Genomic DNA, 25,321 nt, shown 5'->3' on the forward strand with positions numbered 1-25,321 from the left:
GAACAGGTCATTACACTTCAAAAAGTAACCCTGTTTGAATGGATTTTTGAATTTAAATAAACAGTTCTTCATGCTGATAAGTATTATTATGCTGAGTATGGGTCAAGGGCACTGCTCTTTCCATCAGACCATGCATTCATATTGTTGATATTCAACAAAAAGCAAAGAATGTTGATCATTCCAACAAACCACTCAACACCCTCAGTCCCATTAGACTATCTTCAACTTGGCGTGGCTCCAGAACACAGGGAATAATACCAATATGGCAATGTTAGCTAATGCTCTCATCAAAGATGTGCTCCAGCCCATTACAAAGCCTCTGTCACATTTATTTTTGATCATATTCATTTATTATTTTCTGCCTGTCACTCACTACCATTTTAAAATTGGCTGCTGTTGAAAAGGTTAATTGGGCTAAATGCTTGCACCTCAGCTTTAATGTGTACTGTGAAATAGATTTTCAAAGGCTGTGGTCTACCTTTATACACACATCTTTTCATCTTATGTCTTTTCCATTTTCCTTACATGGTCATCCTACCATGACTGCTATGAAATGTCAAGGCACTATGGTTCAGACCACCCCTTTTGCATACTGGTTTCTTGTAATGTTTGTGGTTGAGAAATACATTTATTTTTCTGTTTGTCTAAGTAAAGTTAACAGCTCAACACCTACATGTAAAATGTGAAGCAAAGACAAAGCCCAGATATTGGGACTGTGAGGAAAAGAGCAAAGACTTAACATTAGAACACACACACACACATTATGTGAGGGATTGTTATTGCTAATTGTACAGCCACTAGTACAGGTAGGCAGTGAGGTGAAGAAGAACTAGGCTTTTAGCTAGATATTATGAGAATCTGTAGGAGTGCTTATCCACTCTGCTCTCTGAGTCCAGTGGCTTTCTATTTCATGTCTGGCATTGCGTGAACATTGTTATACAGTAAGAGGACAATGAGACTGGCCAATGCAAACAGTTTGGTGGTTGTGAGCCTGGCTGATGAGGGTCAAAGGTCACATGCAGGCATACATATGGTCTGTTTTGGCTCTTAACTACTCTACACTGGCATGAATCTTCATGCGTACAGACTTCGCCCTGCCAACATCCTGTATGATCTAGCAAGCCCCCCCCCCTTATTGTTAGCCCACAACAACAACGCTTTAAAATCTAACCAGCACTGATCACTTTCAGAGATTTCAGTATAAAACTACTGCACATTTTGGTCCTTATTTATACAACTCAACAGTAACAGCACTGTGCGGCATGATGATTACTAAATTTACCAGGTCTGGTTCCCTTATTACAGAGATCCCAGCCACTGCCTTATTCTGAGCTTAAGCCCATGTTTTCATTTGCTTCATAAAACGTCATTTTTGGTATTATGATAAACACAAAGTATATTTTCGCTTTGAGTTACTTGTGTGTGTGAGTGATGCGAGTAATCTGGCTTACTACGGCAGTATGAACTCTGACTCTGTATTTTTCATCAGTCAGTCCACAACTGTACTATCAGTGTTGGATTTCACTGAATAAACAGAAGCTCTTATAACCCCAAACTAGTATTAGAAGGTAGTAGAAGATTGTTCTACTGCAACTTCTGTGGCAGTAGAACAGTCATTCATTATTTGAAGAGGCTTCAAATAATGAATGATTGTAATACAATTAAGAATTGACTTCCATTTAAACTGTAATATCCACAACTGGATCTCATGCACTGGCTGAGGACAGTTGGACAGTTTATCCGCAGTCATGTTGTCTTTCAATATATTTGCCTAATATTTAGAAACAACTAAAGTTGTATTTGTAACCCGTGCAACACATTATTTTGATCTGTGCATTATGATGTTTACAGACATCTCTGTAGATGAAGATAAGCATGGAAGTGCAATCTAGTCAAGCTCATCACAGACTGTCCTTGAGGCTTTGAAACAAGATCCATTTAGATTGTATGGCAGAGTAAAGGAATATGGCCTATAATATCTACAACAGCTTTGTAGATAATGATCAAATGAAGAGGTCTTAGGAAAATAGCTTGAACCCCAATGCTGATTAAGATCCAATTATAGGGCGACAAAATAAAACTCCCTAATTATCTTTAGAATGGTGTATTTTAGACCCCATCCAACTTACCATTATTTTGTGATTTAATTTGATTCTGAGAAATTTCTTCAGATGATCAATTGATAACAATCAGTCAGAACCAAAATAACTACATGACTATGTAATATGTATATCCCATGTAGTATCTGATTCCATTGTGCATAAATATTTATTATTATTTATTTAAGTTTTCATTTTAAAAATGTGTCCAAGTTTCGTATTACCTCTGCCAGTGCTTTGTTTGTCAACAGGATTACAGAAAAACTGCTAATCTTCATGAAACTTATATATATATATATATATATATATTATATTATATTTTGGGTGTATTTAGTAATAGGATTATTTAATATTTTATAGTAATTTCATATTTCATGCTGACAGCAAATACAATACAAATGTCATCCTTTTATGTCGTCTCACCTTGTCATCAACATCCAACTATCTAGCAGACTGAAATGTAATGGAATGAATTATAGAATTAAGGATTATACTAATAATACTTCATTTGCATTGTCAGTCATTAACATTTCTCAATAACAGACTGTGAGAGCATCTCCAACCACGGAAACGTGGCAGTTTTTGCATTAACTCACTATATGCTATACATAGACAGAACATCTAAATGATATTATTCATAAACAGAATTGTTTCAACTCAAAAAAAGAAATTTACAAAGTTGACACAAGTGAAATATAATATAATAAGCAGCTTAAGATGACTGAAAGTTGCAACCACCAACAGCAAAATCACACAAAAACTGATTCCACATGGATAATATCAAATCAAGGTGTAACAAATAGGACAGAGTTAACAGCAGCATGTTCCTTCAGAGTCATCCCAGGACTGTAAGGCCTATGGTGTTTGTTTGCCATGTAGTAATGAACTTGCTTGATTCACTAAAACCAAGCTGCCGCCGTCACACTGTGACAGCAGAGCTCACAGCTGCCTGGGAAATAAGATAAACTATTAGCAGATGAAACAGAGCTATCGGTTCCATCTCACTTGAATCAGGAACTTGTTTGCCTCTGCACAACCTTCAGGAAATACACAGGGCCTCGGCTGGTACCACGAAATGACGCCCAGACACAGAGCGCAATTAAACCCTGCGTGGCATGGGCAGCCATTATGTATGAAATCAAATTACCTTCATTAACCTGCCAAGTTGGCTGAAGGCGTCACTTCCCACTGGTTCTTTCTCCGCCCTCGCGGAGGAAGATGAATGACAAACCAAAAGAGGTGTAGCATGCTGATATCCCTGTGGAGTTCTAATGCAACATCCCCTCCCAAAATTTTCTAATGCATTCATACTCATGGAAACCATTTCTGCTGCCTCCACCACGTATGTTTTAATGTTGCAAAATGAAATGCATGGCTTGAAAACAATATCGCACAGTATGAGATAATTAGCTCTCCTAGCTTGACAAATGGGCCAATACCTATGTGCATACATGCTTTTGAGCAGTGCATATGTGCCTTCATGAATAGGCATTGTGCTGCATCCCCAGTTGGAATATATATTTTTATTGCCATAACTCTTAATGCCTGAACGATGGCTGCACAGAAAACATACAGCTAAATTGCACCATACTGACAAATAAGGTACAGTTGAATAAAGATAATGACATCATGTAGGTAGCTTATGGCCGCATCACAGTCACGGAAACACTAGGAGGCTTTTTTCTTTTTATGTTTTTAAAAAGTACCCTGACTTTCTACCACTGACCTCATTTTCCACCATGGAGGATGTCAAACAGTGTTGAGTTTACACTCTTAAAGGGAAAAGAATCTCCCCCACAAATGGTTATTTCTCATAGGAAAACACGAATCAACAAAATGCAATCCTGTCTGGTTGTGTGCATAATCATTTGGCCTTATGTAAAATTGCCGGCTGAGGCACCAGGGGGAACTGATATTTGTGGTGACTGGCTATCAGAGCCAGCATCAGAGGTAAGTGATTCTATTTAGATAGATAATAAATATGCGGTCATGGGGAACCTATATCCAAAACCCACATAATGACTTTCTGCTGTGGCTGGAGGAGGAGGTTGCCGATCAGTCTTACAATATTTACAGCAATTTGCTCCCCTTCATCCTTCTCAGTGCTAATTCTATTTCCTCTTCATTACGAACACCATATTTTTAATGAGAGAGGCCCTTTCCCAGTCTAAATGTCTCCTCAATTCTTGTATTTATCAATCACACAGAGGCTTTTAGGCTGGAGGCACATGGGTATCACATGGTGAAATCAGTCTTGAATTTCACTTAGCCGATGCACTGACTGATTGGGGAATTACCGTGAATGCTATTTTAAATGACGGTCATGTAACAGTTCTATAGAACAAAAGCATTAAATGCCCTAACACTTAAAGTGTGCGCTGTATAAACATCTTTCTCTATCATAGAGTTCACAGTGTTGAGAGATAGACTGAAATGATTCACATTGAATCTGGACTTGCACACCCATTTATGCAAAATCCTTAAAAAATGTTGGACCCTTGACAACAAATACAGTATGTATGAAAACCAATGAGCACCCGGAGCTGGCAGATGTATCAATATAATATCCTCAAATGAAAGTAGATATTATCAGGGATTTTGGCTGTTGTAATATTGTAATGTAGCTTAAATGTTTTCTTTTCCTGGTCCTAAAGGCTGCATTACAGTTAATGGAACAATTTTCCGTATTAGCCTCTTCTAGCTGAGTGAAATAAAACATGCAAACCTGCATGGTCATCATAGTCACATTCCTAATGATCATTTCTAAAACCTCTCATATCCTCTGAAAGCGCCAATAGCCATCTCCAAAATATGAACACATTACTGATAAAAAAGGTGGTAATATTTAGGCTTTTTTTCCCTTCTTAATAGTCACGGGTAAAATGCATGATGTGTATGATGTATGATGATCAGGAAGCTTCTTTTTAAAATATATTTCTTATGCCTTTATTTGATAGGACAGGTGAAGACAGGAAAGGGGGGAGAGAGAGCGGGGGGACGACATGCAGCAAAGGGCCACAGGTTGGGATTGAACCCGGTCTGCTGTGGCAAGGACCTACATGAGGCGTGTGCTCTACCAGGTGAGCTAACTTGCACTCCATCAGGAAGCTTCTGTCTGGGTATTTCTGTGTGATAAAAACATGGTTCTGCAGGCTAGACCAGGGCTATCTGCCTGACCAGAAACCGTCCATTGATGGTTCTGTTGAGGCTTTTGTGAAGAACCACTTTACGGCAGCAAAAGTGCCACTGTGCCTATCCCCCATCCTGGAATTGCATTTTTCTGCATCTTCCAGTAACGACTACTGTACCCTTTGATGTGTAAAACTGGCAAAAATGCACAAATGCGGCAGCTAAAAGCTCTCCTTTTTCTACTACGACCTGTGACAACGCTGACAATCTATCATCAACAATATCCAGGTGTACCCAAATCAGAAGCTCTGGATGACAAAGGAAATCCAAACTCTCCTCAAGGACCAAAACACCGCCTTCAGGCAGTAGAGCCCTATAGAGTGCTGTTGAGCCAACCTGAAGAGATGCATCAGGCATGCTGGAAATTGAGGACCAGTTCACTGATAATGACCCACGGTGGGTGTGGCAGAGCAACCGGCACATCACCAACTACCAGACCGGCAACTGCACAACTGTCGATGGTGACACCTCGCTGGCAGAGGAACTTAATTGTTTCTGAAGGCAGCGGAGACAGACACAACACCTTCACCAGCCCTCAACAGTCACATCCTAACTGTGTAGGAGCATGATGTGAGGCGTGTGCTCAGAGAGGTGAATCCTTAGAAAGGTTTTCATTCAAATCATTCCATTGCTGAAAAAGACCTCAAAGACTACTGTCCGGTAGCGGTCATCCTGAAGTGCTTCAAGAGGCTGGTCCTGCAGCACATCCAAGCCAGCCTCCCATCCACCTTTGACCCCTACCAGCTTGCCTACAGAACAAATAGGGCTACAGAGGATGTCATCGCCACACCAGAGGAGCTAAGTGCGTTTCATAGGCTTTAGTTTTTTCTTTAACACCATCATCCCGGGCAGACTGGTTACTAAACTTACTGACCAAGGACTTTCCAACCCACCTGCCACTGGATCAACGACTTTCTGACCAATTGCCACAAGACTAGACTCCCCACAGGACTGTGTATTGAGCCTCTCTGTAGAGCTGAGGGCTAGCAACCACTTACACATTACACATAGTCATTTGATGACATTCTACATGGGCATCTGTTGTCTATTTGTGAATACAAAAATATTGAATATAGCAGCAGAAAGTAAAGTGAGAGGAAATTAACATTGCATTTGATCAGAATACACCTTACACAGACGAGGAAAAACTTCCCCCAAAACCTTTGAAAAATGAGCACGGCAATTAAAAGAAGGATGCGAGATCCCTTCTCCACAGATGACTTGGGGTGCAATAGCAGCCATGGTGAGAGTATGTGGGTAGTGTAAATTTAAAAAACTGAACATGACGCTGTAACAGTTAGTGGAAACAGGAAACATGCTTCACTGTAGTTATAATTGAAATGTGGTAATAACGTAGTAAATCCAATTTTAAATCCAACACTGAACCCTCCCAGCCTCCTGAATCATCTCGACATTTCAACAACCCAGGAACAACTCTGGGCTGTGAGGTGACTTTGGCGTAAAGGCCACACTCCACGGGACAGCAGGATCACATGATGCACACTGGCCCAGAAAACTTTCCCATACTCTATCACTACAGAAGAAGTTGCTTTAAAACAGTGGAAAGATTTCCCTGGAAATTTTGAAAGTCTAGAAGGTCTGTATTGTTAAATGACTCTATGCTGTTCATGTGTGCAGGGGGGGCGACAGAAGTCAGCCAGCTTGGCCAGAGAGTCTCTGACCTGCTCTACTGCGCTCAGTGAGCAGTGTCGCCGTGTTGGATTGTGTTATTCAGTGTACTTAATTGAGCCGTGTTTACTGTGCATCACATAGCGCGAACAAAGTTCTAGAACATATTATAATTTATACAGAAGATAGCAACTTTCACTACCTTTAAATCCAACTTAAAAACTTTTTAGGCTCTCCTCCAGAGCCACTGACTGAACCTTGAGCACTCATCATTATTTATTTATCTTTTTTCTGTTTCTGTTTCAGCTGTATTTCCTTTTTAATGTTTTAAATATGTTATGTAAAGCACTTTGAATTGGCTTTGTGTATGAAATGTGCTCTACAAATAAACTTCCCTTGCCCTTTAAAAGGTCTTTGTAAATGAAGTCAGAATTCTACATTGCATTTAGGTCAAACTTGTGTTTTCTATGTGTTTGTCCCTGGCTTAAGAAATTATCTGGCCTTTAGAACCTGTGAGAGAATTTGTGCGTATGGGTAGGTGTGTGTGTGTGAAAAGCAATGAAATACAGTACTTTTTACCATTTCCTCACATCTTATTTCACTTCTCAAACGGACATCTTCAGAATCACAGCAGACATGCAGCATTACGGTAACTAAAGGAATCCTGGGTAGTATGTCATTGATTGACTCTAATAGGTTACGGTAAATTCCATTTTTTTCCCTCTCATAAATTACTCTCATTTATTTAGTGGACCATAACTCTATTTGTGAATGAAAACCTTATTCAGAAGACAAGAAAAATTAGCTTGTGGGTGCTGGATTGTTGGAAAAGGAAGAAAATGAGGTGTCTAACCCAAAGTGACATTTACAAATTACCTGTTAATTTCAACTGGGGTGAGGGATGATAGGACTGAATTACACTGACAGGAGGGTAACCGGGTAATGAAAGCCGAGTCTGTAATGGCCAAATGGGTAACCTGGACTTAGAGACAAAGTGGGTTTATTCCATGTGAGCACCTGAAGGATTTTAGTAGTGTCTTATCTGAACTGTATTCCATCCACACCCACCTGAGAGGCTTGCGCCATGCACAATCTAGTTTTGCTCCAATTAAGTGGAGGCTGGATGATGAATAGTTACAATCAGCCTTGTTTTAGAGGCCTGTGCTCAGGAGGATACTAACCATGCAGAGAGAGTGCGGGAGAACGTCCAGGTGTCAGAGTGCAAGGTGAAGTGGCGAGACTTACAACGGTGTCACCTTGAATCTGTCCCTGCTAATGTCTGCACAAAAAAAAGTCACTCTCAGTGCTGAGACAACAAGACAGGAAAACTGGTATCCCCCCCTCCCCCCAAACCCTCCTCCCCCATGCCCAGAGCAAACATTAGGGAAGAGAAAACAGTGCCAAGTGGAAACGGGTGACATTTGAATTGAATACCTCAATAATGGATGCAATCTCCCTGTAACCTCCATTTAGCTGGCAGAGCCATAGCGGCACAAAATCAAGACAGGATCCCTCAGGTCAATGGAAACAGAGGACGTTGGTTAATGATGCCTGTACTCCTCTGAAAGCATCATACTAGATGCAAGAGGGAAGATAAAAGCCCCTGTGCCTATTAGCAGTGGAGAGAATGTACATTTTCCTGGAATCTGGATTTCAACACAACCATAATCCTTAGTTTTGTGGTGTCGTGTTTATCAGCTCCTCTCGTAAGTCAGTAGTTTCCTGCACACGTGAGAGAAAGGAAGAAAGGTGCAGAGAAAGAATTAGGGCTGTGTGCTGATTTGCCTTAAAAAGGTCACCCAAGTCTTCTTACTATTGTAAGATACTTGCTGGAAACTCCTTAACAATCTCTGCTGTGGCTGTACAGAGCACTAGACTCCACCCTGACCTCTTTAGAGAGGCCAGCCCAGCTTCTCCCTCACTCTCGTCTGACCGGAGAAAACTAATGAGTGTGAGGCTGTGGGTAAAACCTAATGGGGCTCAGTAGTTTTTGCTCCGGGCTGACTGCTGAAAATGAACATTTAACCACAGCTCCAGTAATTGAAAAAATGACAAGGAGTACATACAGGCCATCGCCCCACACAAACACACACACACACACACATATACAGCGTCCAAATTATTATGATTATTTGCCACCTCCGGATTAGAAGCGCCTCTCCACACTGTCACTTACATCACCAACCAGGAGTAGTGTCAGAATACACAGGAAGAAGCAGAGATCTGGAAGTAACATCAATTAAAATGAGAGTGTTAGCCTCTAGTTATGCCAGATATGGAGTGGAGAGGCAAAGTCTTGATGTTACACAGACTTAACTGTGTGGAAGCAGGCTGCACAGTAATAATAAGCTCTATCTATGAGGAGGAACCTTCTCAGGAGTAAAGCATCAACACATGTCTCTCTCTTTGAAAAAGAAGAATGTAATGTTACTGGGAGTTTTTCTGGGATTAACTTTGCTCACAGCTCCACCTGCTTGTCATGTACTGACACTGACACTGATGCCTTTTGAAAGTCAAACTGGGATGATGGTGTATGAGTGATGTAACCTCTGACCCACAATTCACATACCTCATGCAGTAGGTTATGTTCCACGTCACAAACAAGTTAATCAGAAAACGAGAATTTAAACAGTTTTAGTGCCTCATTGAAGTTTGAGTTCCACTGTTTTAATATTTCACATCTCAAATATTAAAACAAAGACTGTGGTGGTTATAGCTCCATCAGCTACACACTGAACACTATTCAGTGAATACCAGCCCTTGCTACTGAGTTTGAATAATGAATAACCTATTGTTTCCTAAAAGCAGACACTGGAGGAAGTATTCAGATCATTTACTTGAGTGAAATTAGCAACACCACAGTATACACAATACCACAAAAATACTCCATTACAACAAAAAACTTTGCCTTCAAAATCCCCTCCACTCAAAAATGTGTTTTGCTTACTGTTACTACACTTCACTCTGACATAAAAAGGTTATTTTCCCATTCATGGGAAAAAGTGTCTGTGTTCACCCTAAACCACAGTTTAACATGGATCTACAAGCACGATTTTGTGACATCACAATTAGTTGGAAGCCAACCATGGTCCGATATGCAACTACTACGAGTATATAATACAATCTGAAGCTTCCGCCACCCATTCACTGACAATAGAAGTTTTCAGATGTCACATGTCCAACAGTTTAACTTTTAAAACTACTAATATTTGCACATTTATAGACTCTGAATAAGGAGTAGAGGGATAATTAAGTAAGAGTACAAACATATGTAAGTATAAAAGTAATGCAGGCAAAATGGCCTCTGTATATGTTTGCATTAAGATGAACACATAATGTTATGATATAGTTGGCTGTACATTAGCTATTTGTTTTCTTAATTCTGCCCATTTGCTGGTATAGCTGGATTAATGTACTATATAAGAATATTTTCTATACCTGCCAAATCAATGACCTAGCTAATTTGTGAAAGACTCCTGTTAAATATCAATATGCCTTTTTTTAAACAACTGTTAAATCCTGTGTCCTGACTGAGATGTATATGTGCAATTGTTACAACAAATAATTAAGTCCAGAGAATGTATATTAGTGTTATTTTTGAGTGCTTCAGGAGGCAGTGGTGATTTCAAATATATAAAATAAGACTGATTAAAGCTAAAATATTATCTCAGACATTAACCAGATTGAACACGAGCACTGAAACCATGATCAATCATAATAGTTGAGCATTATCTTAAATGTCCAATGGCTATTCCATTTATGAATGTTATGCTTGATGGATGATGGCAATTAACAAAATGTAATCTCCAAAGAGTTCTTAGAATTCTCCCCCACATTCAAACATATTCCCATAGAAAAGGTAATACCTTGTTTGGTGTGGCGTCCTTCAGGAGGTTTACCATATCGTTTGAATGCTGCAGCCATCGTTAAAAAGGGAATTATTACCTTCGGAGTCATTTTTTAAATGTTATTTGAAACAGGTTTGATTGCAAAACTGAGATATCAGTCACTCTAAGAGTTTTTTAAAGATGTTTGTACAGACCTACATTTGCAATTACCAGCAGTTACCAGAGCAGCCTCACATTTTACACCTTGTTCCAATAAAAACAGCATTTCTGATTTAAATCTGCTTTTTCAATCTGAAACAAAAGGTTCTTTTTCCTCTTCCTGCCAGAATGAAACCTCAGCATGCAGATGGCCTGCGTGTGCAGTCTGGGTCTCTCACTGTCCGGAGACACCGGAGATGCTCTCCATCCACAATCTTAAAAAAATAGTAAATTATGTCTGGCATTAATGGTTCACTCATGGGTCTGAAACATACAGCCATATTATACATAAAAGATAAACAGAGGTACACTGTTTGATAAATACTGTCTGGTGTTGTGTTTGTTGGTGATAATTTTTCTGCCGATTAGAGAAAGTAACTGAACTCAAAGAACAACTCTTAACTTGACATGTTTGTATTTTTGTGTAGAAGTGCCATCTAGCAGTGAAGTTGCAGACCGCAACCAACTAAATAACCTCTTCCAAGTGTGTAGGACAAACTACGATGGCCATGAAACTTGCAAAAAACGTGAAAGGCCCTATCTAGAGCCAGTGTTTGGTTTGTCTGTTCTGGGCTATTGTAGGAATATGGCAGTTCAACATGGCGGACTCTGTAGAAGGGTCTGTAGATAAAAACAGCTCATTCAAAAATAACAACAACAACGATTCTTATTTTCAGGTGTGTATACACTAATGAAAACATACCTTTGAATCTTACAACCAATTTCTGCTAATAGATCCTCCTGAATGTACCTTTAAGTGATACTTTTGCTTTCCACATAAACCAAATCATCTTCCCCTAACCTTGAAAACAGCTTCAGTGGTTATAGAAAAGAATACTTTCCCCTGCAAGAATGGGCGAAGTACAAGAGGTCAAAAAACAATTAGTCATGTGTGAGACTGTTATCTGTCTGCACCTAATGCTGACAACTAAACCCAAATTCAGTCATATTTTGAGCTGTACTCATGATGTCAATGAATTGTCTATGCATTGGTTATTGCAAGGCCAATGCCAAGGCATCTGTCTGATTTAAATCAGGTTTAGACACCACACACAGACACTTAGATACATGCTATTGTTAGAAAGGACCTAACAGGCATAATTACAGCTTTTAAAAAAATAATTTTAAAACATTTTTTAACGGGGAAGTGTGCATTTGAAACAGTCCTGCTAATGGATTTTAATTTATTAGCCAGACATTACTTCTTTTCATTATTCCACTTACAGCATTGACCTTCTTTCCCAAGCACTCCACCTGTTTTTCCTGTCCTCCCACTTCATTGTAGCCTTTTCCCTTGGCCTCTGTGGTGTCTTCATTACCGCAGCGTATAGATGCTGCTGCCCTGACTGCCTGCTATAATGAGGGAGAGGCTCTGCATATGGACGCCAGCTCAATGGAGACTTACAACCACTGAAAATGTTTTAATCGTTTTAAAGGAATGCTCTTGAGGTAATGAGAGGTCAAGTGATAGGGTGTTGGAGCCACACAGTTGATAATGATTCTTTCAAGTGCTTTTTGAAGCCTTCACTGGCTCCTCCTTCTGTCACTGCCTTCATGTAGTACGGTCCTCATTCATAACTGTCAAGAACCTACTCATCTGTATCCTCAGCTTATTTGGGGGAAAATCACACATAAAATGTATTTTCCACGACAGAAAGGAAAGAAGAGAGAACTAATCTCATTTCTTTTGACACTTCGCTATAATGATTTTTTGGAAGGGAGACAGTGGAGGATAATCCTTGGATGGATATGAGCCTATCCCATGTCTGCAAGTCTGGTAAAAACAGGAGACGCAAGCTGACTTTCAGATGTACCCTCCAGCTTCTGCAGCCATTGAGGGGGGGTTGGCGGGGCGAAGAAGAGGTAGAAGACACTAACAAGATCATGAAATATTAATGAGCTGTTGAGATGTGGGACATGCAAGGCAAATCGGCCACTGTATATGCAGGAATATAATATCTCACACAAGCATGAGGACTTGCATTTGTAAAAGAGGGTGATAAGTGATTACGAAGAGAAATGGGCCACAACAGGTGTGGATGTATATTAACTGATATTATCAGTCAGTTTCTGGACGTGGAATAACTGGGGCTGAAGGAAATGCCTTTAGTTTAGAACTGGCCCGAGCAGTAATTAGGCCCGCACTGTCCGACAGTCTTTGTAATATTTACACGTAAATGCGGAAGCAGCCTTTAACTTACCAAACATCATCAAAAACATACTCTCATTTGTATTTTATTTGGTAGAGCAAATACTGCCAGAATAAAAAATGTGCTGAGAATTCATTTAATATTTCACAGACTGTATCAGGAAAATTCTTAATTGTACCTATTATATGTATATATTTTGATTGTTTGGGTAGTGGTGGCATATGACCCATTTCTTCATTCCCTTGCTATTGCAATGCAAGACAAAAGTCTCGGTTTACACATTACATATGAGAAGGTCATGTGGCTTGATGCTTCGATATCTACTGCAGATATTGGATTAAAAAGATTATATTTGGCACCAAGTAACCCACAGAATTAGCTTCAAATAGTGTTGTTTTGTAGAAGTAATAAAATAAATGAAATATCAAGATTGACTTATCAGTACCGTGATACCAGTTATTAAGATAATTTGCATTCTTACGCTCCTTTGTTGCTGGGAAAATAAGGACACACTTATGACCAGAAGGTGGGCTCAATCTGAGCAGGGAAATGTAAAAGTAGCACTTGCAACCTATATTGTTGGTGTACAGTAACAGATGGGACACATCTACAACATTAGCTGACTTGACCAATAACCCACTTGCCAAAGTAGGTCAGAAATCACACAAATTGGCCAACTCTTGGACAATTTTCATTTTAAATGTACAGATGATAAAGATTGTAACCACACAAATTCAAAACACATAAAAAATTGTTAGTAAAATGAATTCTATAACAAGCCTTACCAGCGCTATGAGTATTTCTAGGAAAGATGTTGCAAGAGAAAGCACTGCGACACTGCTGCACGTGAGAGAGACAGTCCCAGTGGGAGAAACGAGACCATCTGCCCCTCTGCAGGTGACTGTCCCCGGATAGAGGATGGAGTTAAGCTGAGACAGCGAAAGAGAGCAGCAGGGTAAACTGTCCTGCTATGAAGCTGCTGTACCAGGCAAAGCCCTGTAATAGGCCCACTACTGTTGTTTCTAGTGATAAATTTCATTTATAACTGACCATGTGCCACAGGGGCCACAGGCACACTGCTTCCAGTGTTGAATGACATCCTCCTGGGTGTCTCACCAGGGGTGACACTGTAGCCATGGATTTGTCAGTGGCTTAGAAAGGCTAAGAGTGCCACATGCTGGGAATACCACAACACAAAGAAGCATCATTTTCAATGATGAGTTCGTGAAAAAACAACATTTAAAAATAACACAGCAAGAAGGCTTATGGAGTCATAACTGGGTTTGAGCCACATTCTTGTTTATAGAAAGGTGGTCTCTGAGCATCTGATTATAGTGAGGTAGAGATTTAACACTGACAAAAATGCTATCAATTCATTACTTGTATTAGCCAATACCCTGAGAGTTCAAGTATCTTAGTGCTGTTTTTTATAAATGTCTTGCAAACATTACAGTCTCAGCGCTGTACACTTGGCTCAACAATACTCTGTTCCAACTCCAAATGCTCGTTATGCAAATACATAGCCTGAGGTAATGCAGACCTAAACAGCCAGAGCAAATTAGACAAAGCAATTCTGTAGAGTAAAGACACTACAATTAACATCTTACTAACGATGTTACTGTTATTTTGGATCAAAGAAGTGAGGGCTCTGAGATAACCCTGTTTTCCTTTCATGTTTAGATATGCTGGTTGGACACATAATATATAATTTACCCAGAAGGAAATAACTTACCTAGCATCAGTGTGTGAGCAAACGCCGCTGATAAGGAGACTTATTGCAATTTGACATGCTTCTGTTTATCGGAGTTTATCAGCAACATAAACTAGGACAAACCTGGGCCACTTCATCGTACTAAAGAATATAAATATCTGTCCAAGCAGCTGGGTAAAGACATTAAAGAAAACAACAGAATTAATTAGGCCAGGATTTACTTATGAAGGATAATTAAAGTTACCCTGTGGAGTTTCCATGGTAAACATTTGCTTTTGTTTGCATTCAGCGTTGCCCACCTTTGTGTCTCCTTTAGGCCTTACAAACATGCTAAATGCATTTCATATCTCACAAAACATTTACAAAGGCTTTTAAATGTTTCACAACCTGTATAGTTACTGTCAATGTTCACTGCCACTCTCTGCAGTCAGCTAAAATGTGTTTCACTTCACTCCCGTGGTTGTGGCATGCAAGTGCGACCTCACACACGTGCTGCCAAGACACATGAGAGTGATGAGTGGTATAAAGTGCAAATTATAGCTGCTGATTAAAATGCTAGAATCATAGTTTGTAATAACCGAGCTGCAAACATTTCACCCAAAACTAAATCCAACTAGTTCTGCAATTGTATGACAATACAACAAGCTTTTCTATGTGTATGTGGAAAGGAAATAAAACCAGAGTTAAAAACATAACTCTATCTGTCCATTGTAAATATCCTTTAGGTTTTACAGACAGTTATCCTGGATCAACATTTATACTGGGGAGGTAGGGGAAAAAGATTTGCCCCCACCCCAACACTAATTTATTTAAGTTGAAAAGTCGAAATGGGCAAAAACTATAAAAATAAAACCAAGAGTGTAAATAAATTAAACAAATTTAAATAACAAAAAATCAAAGGTGTTGAAACCCAAGCATTGAGGGGGACTCATTAAGCAGGATGTTGCACCCATTGTGGTGTGACATCCGTATCATTTTGTATGAAATTTCTTTTTCATTTCTCCTAAGGAGTTTGTGTGCAATTGTGAAATCAAGTAATGATGATAAAGTGAGGGGAAAAACATCTATCATCACACTAATTTCAATTAAGCAATGCAGTAACACTTAAACTGTCTGCATGACATGGGCTGATGACATGACGACATGAGTCCTACTTTTTTTTCACCACCTGGGGAAACAATTTGCAAATTTGTATATCACGCTCCGTCTTTGTGATGCTCTCATGCCAATATCTCTATTAACAGACAAACTCCATTAGTTAAAAGCTTGTTTTTCTGTGCTTGTTACAACCAACTGTTCCCCATTTGACTATTATTAGCTCCAACACATCAACTGTAACATTATTCTAATATCATAGCTTTTAAAAACATCACCCCAGACATCTCTGATAACAAGCAGCCCATTTCTCAAAACAGAAATCATCAAATAATGACTTGATTGCATCATAATGCTCTAAAGAGATGAGCATGTATTTGGTAAATGGAACATGAATCCACAAAGCAACAAACCAAATGCATATCATCCATTGATGGAAACATCTGTGAATCATTATGCAAACTTAGGTTAATTCTTTAGAGTTCGATTCATTACGGAGTATTGTTAGTTTCAGTGGCTGAGCCCTTATTATCATGCATTTAGGAAATGAGGCAAATAGAAAAGGCATAAGAGCCCAATCAATAGCTCTTTTCATTTTGCCTTAATGGCCACGTCTTTTTTCCCTCGTGGCCTAAAAAGAACACAGGGGAGGTTGGTGTTACAACCATAAAATGTAATTTCTCTGCAGGAAAAAACATAATAATGCCTCCTATCCCCTTTCTGCATATTCCTATAACATTCTGCCAAATTGAGTATGGATTTAACATCAAAAGGTTACATGAATTTTTCAAATGAGATATTAAAGTCAATATTTCAGGCAGAGGATATTTCAATTCGGGAGCCTACATGATAGGGCTTGTGTGCTTAGATGAGCTGGCTTGCAGGCATGGCTGCAGTTTCATCACAAAATGTACTTGCTAGAAAAATCCAATCCAGGGATTTTGATGTCAAACATGGCAAGAAATAGAGAAATTCTCAAAATCACTCCCCCCTTTAAAAGGGCAACAATTACAGTGAAAACAAATGTGTATCTTAAAGATGCAGTGTGTGACATCTAGGAGGACCTATTAGCAATAGAGTATCATATTATTGGTATGTTTTCATTAGTGTATAATCACCTGAAATTAACAACTGTTGGGTTTTATGACCTTAGAGTGAGATGTTTATACCTACAGATGCTGCAGGTCGCCCATGTTGAACTATGTTTCTACAGTAGCCCAGAAGGGACAAACCAAACACTGGCTCTAGATAGGGCAGTGTTTTTCAGGCATATAACAGCCACAGTAGTTTCCCCTTGGCGCATGGGAGGGGAGGGTGAAGCGAGGGAGTTGTGATCTGCAACTACACCACGTCATACAAAATAGTTGTGATCAAGCATAAACCGACGAGAATGGTCACACCAAAGATCTTTTTTTCTAGTTCCTTTCGGGGTGTATGGTTATCCAAAAAAGTTCTCAGTTATTTATGAGGAACAAATGCATGAAAGTCCTTTTTAGGGGGTAGATCGGTTCTGTACTCACACAAACAATATACATATAATTTCTGAATAAAAAACGGCTACACCATGTTGCCTCATATACTGTAAACACTTGAGTTTCAATGTTTAACCCCTCCTTTACCTACAACAGGAAGCAGCAACGTTAATACAAACAACTCAAACCTACACTTTGAAAGAAAATGTATAGTATTTACTTTTGTTCATCAGGGGACAACAAACACAATCTCATATCAAATGAATTAAGCAGCCAATAAGAAGCATTTATGGTCTGTATTATATAACTGCCTCTCTATACAGTAGTTTTCATTGTTATAGGCGAAGTTCACCTTTTCTGTGCAGGATTCAAATTGCGTCCTCACACATAAAGGATTCACAGATAAACGAGCCACGCAAGTACTGAAGGTTATGCAGAACATAAAATCCAGTGGCAGATAAGACCTTTTATTCTGCTTTATTAAAATATGACACTTATCCTTAAGGCCTAACAAACATGTTAAACACATGTCCCTCCACATAAAACATTTAAAAAGCCTTTGTGGCCTTGCTCTCCTCTTTTATTGGTGCACTGCTACCTATCATGGCTCATTACTGCAACCAGTTATGCATGACGTCAATCCATTCTGGTGCATTAGCTGCAGATACAAACAATAAGGGGACCTACTGATCCAACCATTGCTCAACGACTCCACTAGAGGTCAAAAAGTGACCTATTCTGGACAATCTATTATCTGTGCATTGATTAGAACAAATATGATTTAGGATCTAACTCAGGTGTTTTTCTGAGTCACCATAGTTCCAGCAGTGTTTTGTGTTTTTTTTTTATTGTACTGTGCAATGAAACTATTACTTGTACAGGAAAGCATTCGATTGTAAAGGTGTTTATGATATTATATTATTGTGCCCAAACCCAAACACATGGTTTAGCAAACTAAGGTTTAACTAAACCACTTATGCACACATTTATGGCATGAGAGCATACACTGAGTCATTGGACTGGGTTTCCTCATTAACACACAACAAAGAAGATCACTATGCAAGAGGAGGTCCATCATATGCTGTTTGTAATCAAGCTCTGTAATCAAGTCCCAATAACACAAATGATACTCATGAAACCTCAAACCCAACAGCTTTCATCCCAATAATGTTCATTAATAATTTGACTACAGACAAAGCCGACTGATATAATGGACTTGTTAGAGATGAGACCACTATTGTCTGAGGAGGCATGAATTAATTTTGTTGAGCAAAGCAGAATCACTCCTCTTTTCTCCCAGATTAACAGCTGTATTTTCAATATGGCTTTCACTGGCTAATTAAGAAATAGGAGCTGATTCTAGCAAGAAGTGATTCAAAAGAAAGTTTTACCTCCTCTCGATCAGTGGGGGTATTCTTGAGGGAGCAGGTCGTGGGGTGCCCCTCTTCCCAAAATGCTCCACGCCTCATCCTTCATCTGCGGCTGCTCGTCATGTCCCGTCACCGGCACAGTTACACCTGAACACTCTGCTGCTGCCAAACACCTGGCTCCATCTCCCACTGTCCAAATGAAAAATAAGCATAATCTGCCTTTCTGAGTATCCAGCAAATGAGGGATTTCATGACAAATTGGGTGGAGGTTTATTATGCAAAAAGGAAGGCAGAACAGACACAGAGAGGGGCTAAAATAAAGGGATGTGTAGTTAGGAATGGCAGAAATTGTGGTAATGACTTGTAAAATTTTGGCTTGGTTGCTAATTACTGTGTGTATATTTAAAGTGCATGTCGTGTTTTTTGTAAAAACAAACATGGTAACAAAGTGTTATTCTTTATTTAAATCTTAACTGAATTCTTAGGAAGATTTTGACTCTAAGTGGGTCAAATAAAAAAAAAACATCCACTATACAAGTAAAGTATATTGTTTTAATGCCTGTTATAAATATAAAATATATATAAAATATTGAGCAACAATAGTTTTATTTTGATCTTTAATCTAGTTTGTGTGAGAACCCGGCACAATGTGGTGTGCGTCATCCGGAGGAGAAATTCAGATTCACGGTGGAGTAACTCCCTCAATAGCTTGATGGATGTGTTTCTTAAAACTTAATTAGTGTGAAGATAAGTGGCCGTTCAATAATTGTCTGGCAGTTGAATACAAGTTGCATTCAAAAACATTTCAAATCGTGTAAAACTGAGCAAGTGCTGCAGTAAAGAGCCATGAAGAAGCAAGGGGAGTGAATACAAAGGATATTAGATTGTAGGGTGCCAAATGGTCCAGGGCCCCGTTTCCCAAAAACGTTGCGACATAAGACGCACATAGAAGGGACTGTAGAAGTACTTTGTACCTACTCGTACAAAGCTAAGAGCATGCAAACATGATGTGTTTAAGTTTTTGTTTTTAACCTTGTACTTTTGCCCTCAGTTTAGCAATGTAAAATGAGTGATGTTTATATTAAAAAGAAGAAAGTAAACCTTAGCAATTAAAAATAAATTAAAAATTTGCTCTACATAATTAATCTGCCACTTTTGTCATCATTGCCCTCTTTTACCTCTTATCTCTTCCCTGGTGGAAATGTCACTTTCTTGATGTTTAGTTTTCAGTTTTTATATCTTCTCTTATCGTTTTGGTATTTCTTTATTAAGTTTTAGCATGTATATTCACAGGTATATGCATAACAGTGAACCTGAATGTACACACAAGCATATGTCGAAGGACTTCTTCAACTCGATTACCAAACCATCCAGCTCCCCAAGCCAATCTCCAAAATACTCCCACTTACCCCGCCAGTGGTTGAAAAAATAGGCAGGTGCATTTCCCCATCCCTATAAATTTATCTGACTAATCTAAATAAACATTTGTATGTGTGTGCACATGCAGTCTGCAGTACCTGCATATACAATACAAAATCATACAATACATATTATTATTATCCGTATATTTATAATGCACATATTACACCATTACATACTGTGTCCACCAGAGAGCACTGACAGGTTGATCTTTTAACAATTTTATGTCTTTATGTTTTAATAATTACTATTGGCCAATAAAACTTTATCAGATTTGTTAAACTCCTAAATACCAACAGTGTCGGCCTCAAAAGTTCAGTATTGCTTTATTCCACACAGTTATACAGCTGGTCTAATCCAGAAATGATTACAGAGGGACATTACCAATAGATGGTGTGCATATGAAACTAAATAATCAAAGTTTAGTTCCTTAAACTGTTAGCACTGATCTCTGCACTGCCTACAGCCAGTGTTTAGTTTGTCCATTCTTGGCTACTGTAGAAACATGGTGGTTCAACATGGCAAAATCCATGAAAGACGACACACAGAGTCTGTAGATATAAAAGAAATTCTACACAAAAGAAAAACACAATGATTCCTATATCCAGGCGATTATACATTAATAAAAACATAGCTATGCATTTTATGTTCCATTTCTGCCAATAGCTCCTCTTAAATGATCCACACTGGACCCTTAAGTGCTGCTCTGGGAAAAGTGTGCATAGATTTAAGAGAGTTCTTAGAAACACTCTAAAATACCCTAGACTTCTAGAAACCCTGGTTTGTAGACTGCAGAACAATCAGGATTGGTATGTGAGTCCGAACCTGCAAGTTAACTTCAGAGAGTATGCAAAGCATCCCTCTTTGTAAGTCACCAAAGTAGATAATAAAGACAACATTAATGAAGTTAAACAAAGCAGTGGTACCACAGCCTGACAGAGTACGTAACATCTGTTGAAAACCTAAATCCAACTGGAGATGAATAAATATCAACTTAAGAAGGACCAGGGACAGATAAACAAACAACGAGGGGAAAATTACTTCACCCACAAAATGGGACATTTAAAAAAACTGCTGACATCTAAAAGGCAATTGAATTTGCATACCACAAACTTTCATCTGGGGGATGTGAAGAAAGACTCCACCACAGGAATCATTTAATATTTAATAAATTAGAAACAGTAGCTATGGCTAATTAGAATTTGCACATTTACAAATCAGCCCTGATAGCAAAACAAATTATGAAATATAACGGTGCTCTGTGGATTACCAAGGGAAAATCAGATGATAGACAAAGCAAATGGAGTATCACTAACAACATACTGTCAGAACACATCACACAGCTAATCCAGTTAGAGGGGGGTGCCATAAAGGCTTTGCTTTAAAATATTGATACGCTATTCCGTAAAAGCTTTTTTTCTCTTTGCAAGAGTACATTCAGTCTAACACTTGCTTATTGCTCATGGGTCATTAGCCTCTCATCCTCTGCTGCTTGGCCAGTTTGCTTTGAAAGAAAGGCTTGTGATTAAATGAATGTGTTTGCTCTGGTACTCCATTAGAGGAGGTCTGGATGCTTGCAGTTGCATTGTTTATATTATGGGTACAAAGGCAGGCAGTGTGTAAACTGTTGTTGTATTCATTATTAGATTACTTCCTGGTGCAATGGCTTTTGGTAAAAGCCATGGAATTCTTGTAAGGGGACTCGACATGAACTCAGAGCAAAAACATTTATCAAATGATGAAGGCCAAAGCTGAGGCATATTCAAACTTAGTTAGTTATAGAGTAGATGCCATACAAAATCTACATCAATAAAAGTCAAATAAAGAAATGTGGAATAGCACAGAGTGGATTGTGGCTATTCTGCATGTCAGGGTTAGGCTTTTACAACAGCGGGAGCATATTTATCATAATGTAGCAAACACATAATGTAACATATTAACTCCATTTTACTCCAATTTGAAAATATTCTATCAAGTTTTCATTGCATCCCGTCTCTACACATACACTATCTGTCGTGTATAATGCGGCCAAATCAAACCACAAGCGTAAACAAAAACAGCAGGGATGTGAGGGAACATGATGAAAATACATATACAATACAGTCAAACTGTTCAGATACTGGGAGGCCATTTTTTCCCATATGAGCTGATGATTCAGTTCATAGTATAATTGAAGACTTTGGTAATAGTAATTGTATCATCCATCAAACCACCTGCACAGTCTGCACACAGTTGGCCTCATTGTGCCTCAGTTGATCCGATATCCAGGCCTCAACACACATCAGCTCCCCAGAAAAGCAGAAATTTCCGGACAGTCACTCCCCGGTTGTGATGTGTTTGGTGTGGTGTGTGTACTTGAGGCTGTCCTGATGGGGTGGTGGGTTGAAGCACTTACTGTGGAGGCCTACTTGCAATGCTGTGATGCTAGCTCTTGATTTGTAACACGCCAGTTCCTCACTCTCTGGCATCTCTCAGTAAAAGAGCATAAAACCTCATTAAAACAAGGAGAAAAAACTGGCATGATTATTTTACATCAGCTATAAACAAAAGACCAGAAGTTACGGCCAAAGGGTCTTTAGTGTTCATCTTGTTATATTTTTTTTACAGGGCTGTGATAATTAAAGGCAAAAAAGGCATAAACACAGCATAAGAGGAACAGTTGATGTTTTATTAAAGGCTACTGTGGAAACCTTTGCACTCCTTGACAACAGGGGGTCAAATAATGCCCTTTGAAAGAAAAATGTGTTGTGACATTGTCAGCCTTAATCTGCAACTCTGTTATGATAACCTGCTATCATAAGTTAGAGAAGGTAGGGTTATAAGGGTAGCAAAACTGCAGGTTATATGAACCATAAGTTTGCCTAATGACATACAAAGTAAGTTACAGTGATTTGAACAGAATGTTTCACAGTTTTTCTTCTTATATAAAGATAATTAATATACCTGATACCAACAGATTGTCATTTGTTACAATAGCATACCAATTCTTCCACACTAATCCACACTCATGATACTATCTGATAATAATGAGCAGTTAAATTGTTTCCACTGAAAGTTAGTTTTGTTTGCACACACGGTGTCTTTATGCAGTGTGTGAAAGTAATAGAAAAATATTTCACGTTTAATATTTATTCATTTAAACACACTATAGCATAGTTTTGCAATACACTGACAGTTGGAATAATACAGAAGAAATGCATGCAAAGTACATCCGCAATCACAGCACGAATCCATAGCAACAACCAAAGGAGGAATGTTTTATATTTCTCTAACAGGATGATATTCACTTTTTCCACACTACTTCACATTCATACATACAGTAATTCACTGAGATCTCTGATCATCACCAAGAAGCTACACTGAACATTGTGCATACAGAACCTCACAACCTTTGAAGTATTTGACGATAGTGTAAGTGCTGCCATTTATCTGTTTCTGAATAAAGCCCTTTAGATGCTGGCTGTTACGGATTGTTTTCTGATGTACGATTCATTCTGCAAAAGAAAATAGGAAAACACGTAAATTATACTGCAAAACTCTTTCTCCCTAAAAATAACAATTTTCCAGCTCATTTCCGAGCTGTACAGTACAATTTTCAAGGTGTTTCAAGTTTTCTGATACGCACAGGAAGAGATTACAGGCCAAGAATTCATCCATTATATGAATGATACTGAGGACACCTACATTTTTTTCATGGTTAATTCTATTTTAATGCTGCACATTATTTCTGTCTAGAAGAACAAGAAGCCTAGGAACTCATCTGTTGTGCGTTAGTGTCAGTTGTTCAGTAAATTTAAAGCCAACTGCCTGCATGCCGCCCTCATCCTCTCTAGCTATGAAAGCCAATCAACACTTAGTATAAACAAAGTATTAAAGTTTATTCCCAATCATGATACAATATGTATGTTTTTATTTATTTATATTCAAATACTGTCTACTTTAAGATTGGCATGTAGCTTATGTTCACATAAGGCAACTTCTGGATCAGGAAACTGAGTTATTTATTCATGCCTGCTGTCTGCACTGAATCTAAGCAGAATTTTAAATCAAGGACCTTCAAATAGAGCCTCATTTGACAAGACAAAAGAAAAACAAAAGATAAAACATGAACAGAAATGAATATAAAAAATAAAATACAGACCAGAAATCTTGCCAGCTATATTAGCTATAAAAAAAGCATGTCTGTATGAACAGAATGAATGTACATGAATGTATCAAACAATGGATGAGGAATCCAACATGGCTGCCCTGTTACTCCAGTCAAAACTGTCCAACTAGTGCATACACGCGAAAAGCTTCTCCTGCTTCCTACTAAACATGCAACAACGCATGTTGAAAAATGAACGCTCGTATTAAGACCTGGGAGCATCAATGTGGAAAACGTGAGGAAAATATGTTTATGTTGGTGTCAACGTTAGAGTCTCCTCAGTGGTCTTGTGTTTTCATCTGCTGCCATTTTCTGTCTTTCAGTGAATGATGTTTAAGTCTAAATATCCTGTATCATCACCACTATCACTATAGCAAATTGAAAATACACATAAAAATAAATAGATGGAAATGCGCTTATTTTACAGGATATTCTGAATTAATTTAGAATGATCTACTTGCACATGCCAACCAACAAAACCTTAATTTTATCCCGGGCGCTGCCTTGATACTGCACTGACATACCAAAAAATACTAATTAGAACAGTCAGCAAGAAAAGTGAAAATGTGAATCTGTCTTACTTTTTCAAAACAATACGTTATAGAGACTTGCTAACTGAGTCAGGATGAAACTCTTGCTATGGGACACACGTTTGCCTGTTTCCAGGCGTCAGAAACAGCCCTTTCACAGTAACACTTGCAATAACATAAGCAAGGTACCTCCTGGACATATTCTTTCAGTGACCTGACTGGAATGTCATCAAGTCCACTTGTGTTTTGCAAATTGAGACTTATAAGAGCCATCTCATTTGACCTATGCTACAGAGATTCTGCTTAAGTGGCTGAGGAAGCAGAAAAGGGGTAAATGCAAGGTACTGTATTGGTCCATGACTTGGCAAAAAAGTAGTTTGTCCTCAATTCGCTCAATTAGTATTTTGTCATTAGTGGATTTTTCTTGTCCCTGGACCTTGTTAATAAAAGCATTCATTTTTAAA

This window comes from Morone saxatilis, unplaced genomic scaffold (assembly GCF_004916995.1).
Source record: "Morone saxatilis isolate NCDOM2014 unplaced genomic scaffold, NCSU_SB_2.0 Contig12, whole genome shotgun sequence".
Lineage (NCBI taxonomy): Eukaryota > Metazoa > Chordata > Actinopteri > Moronidae > Morone > Morone saxatilis.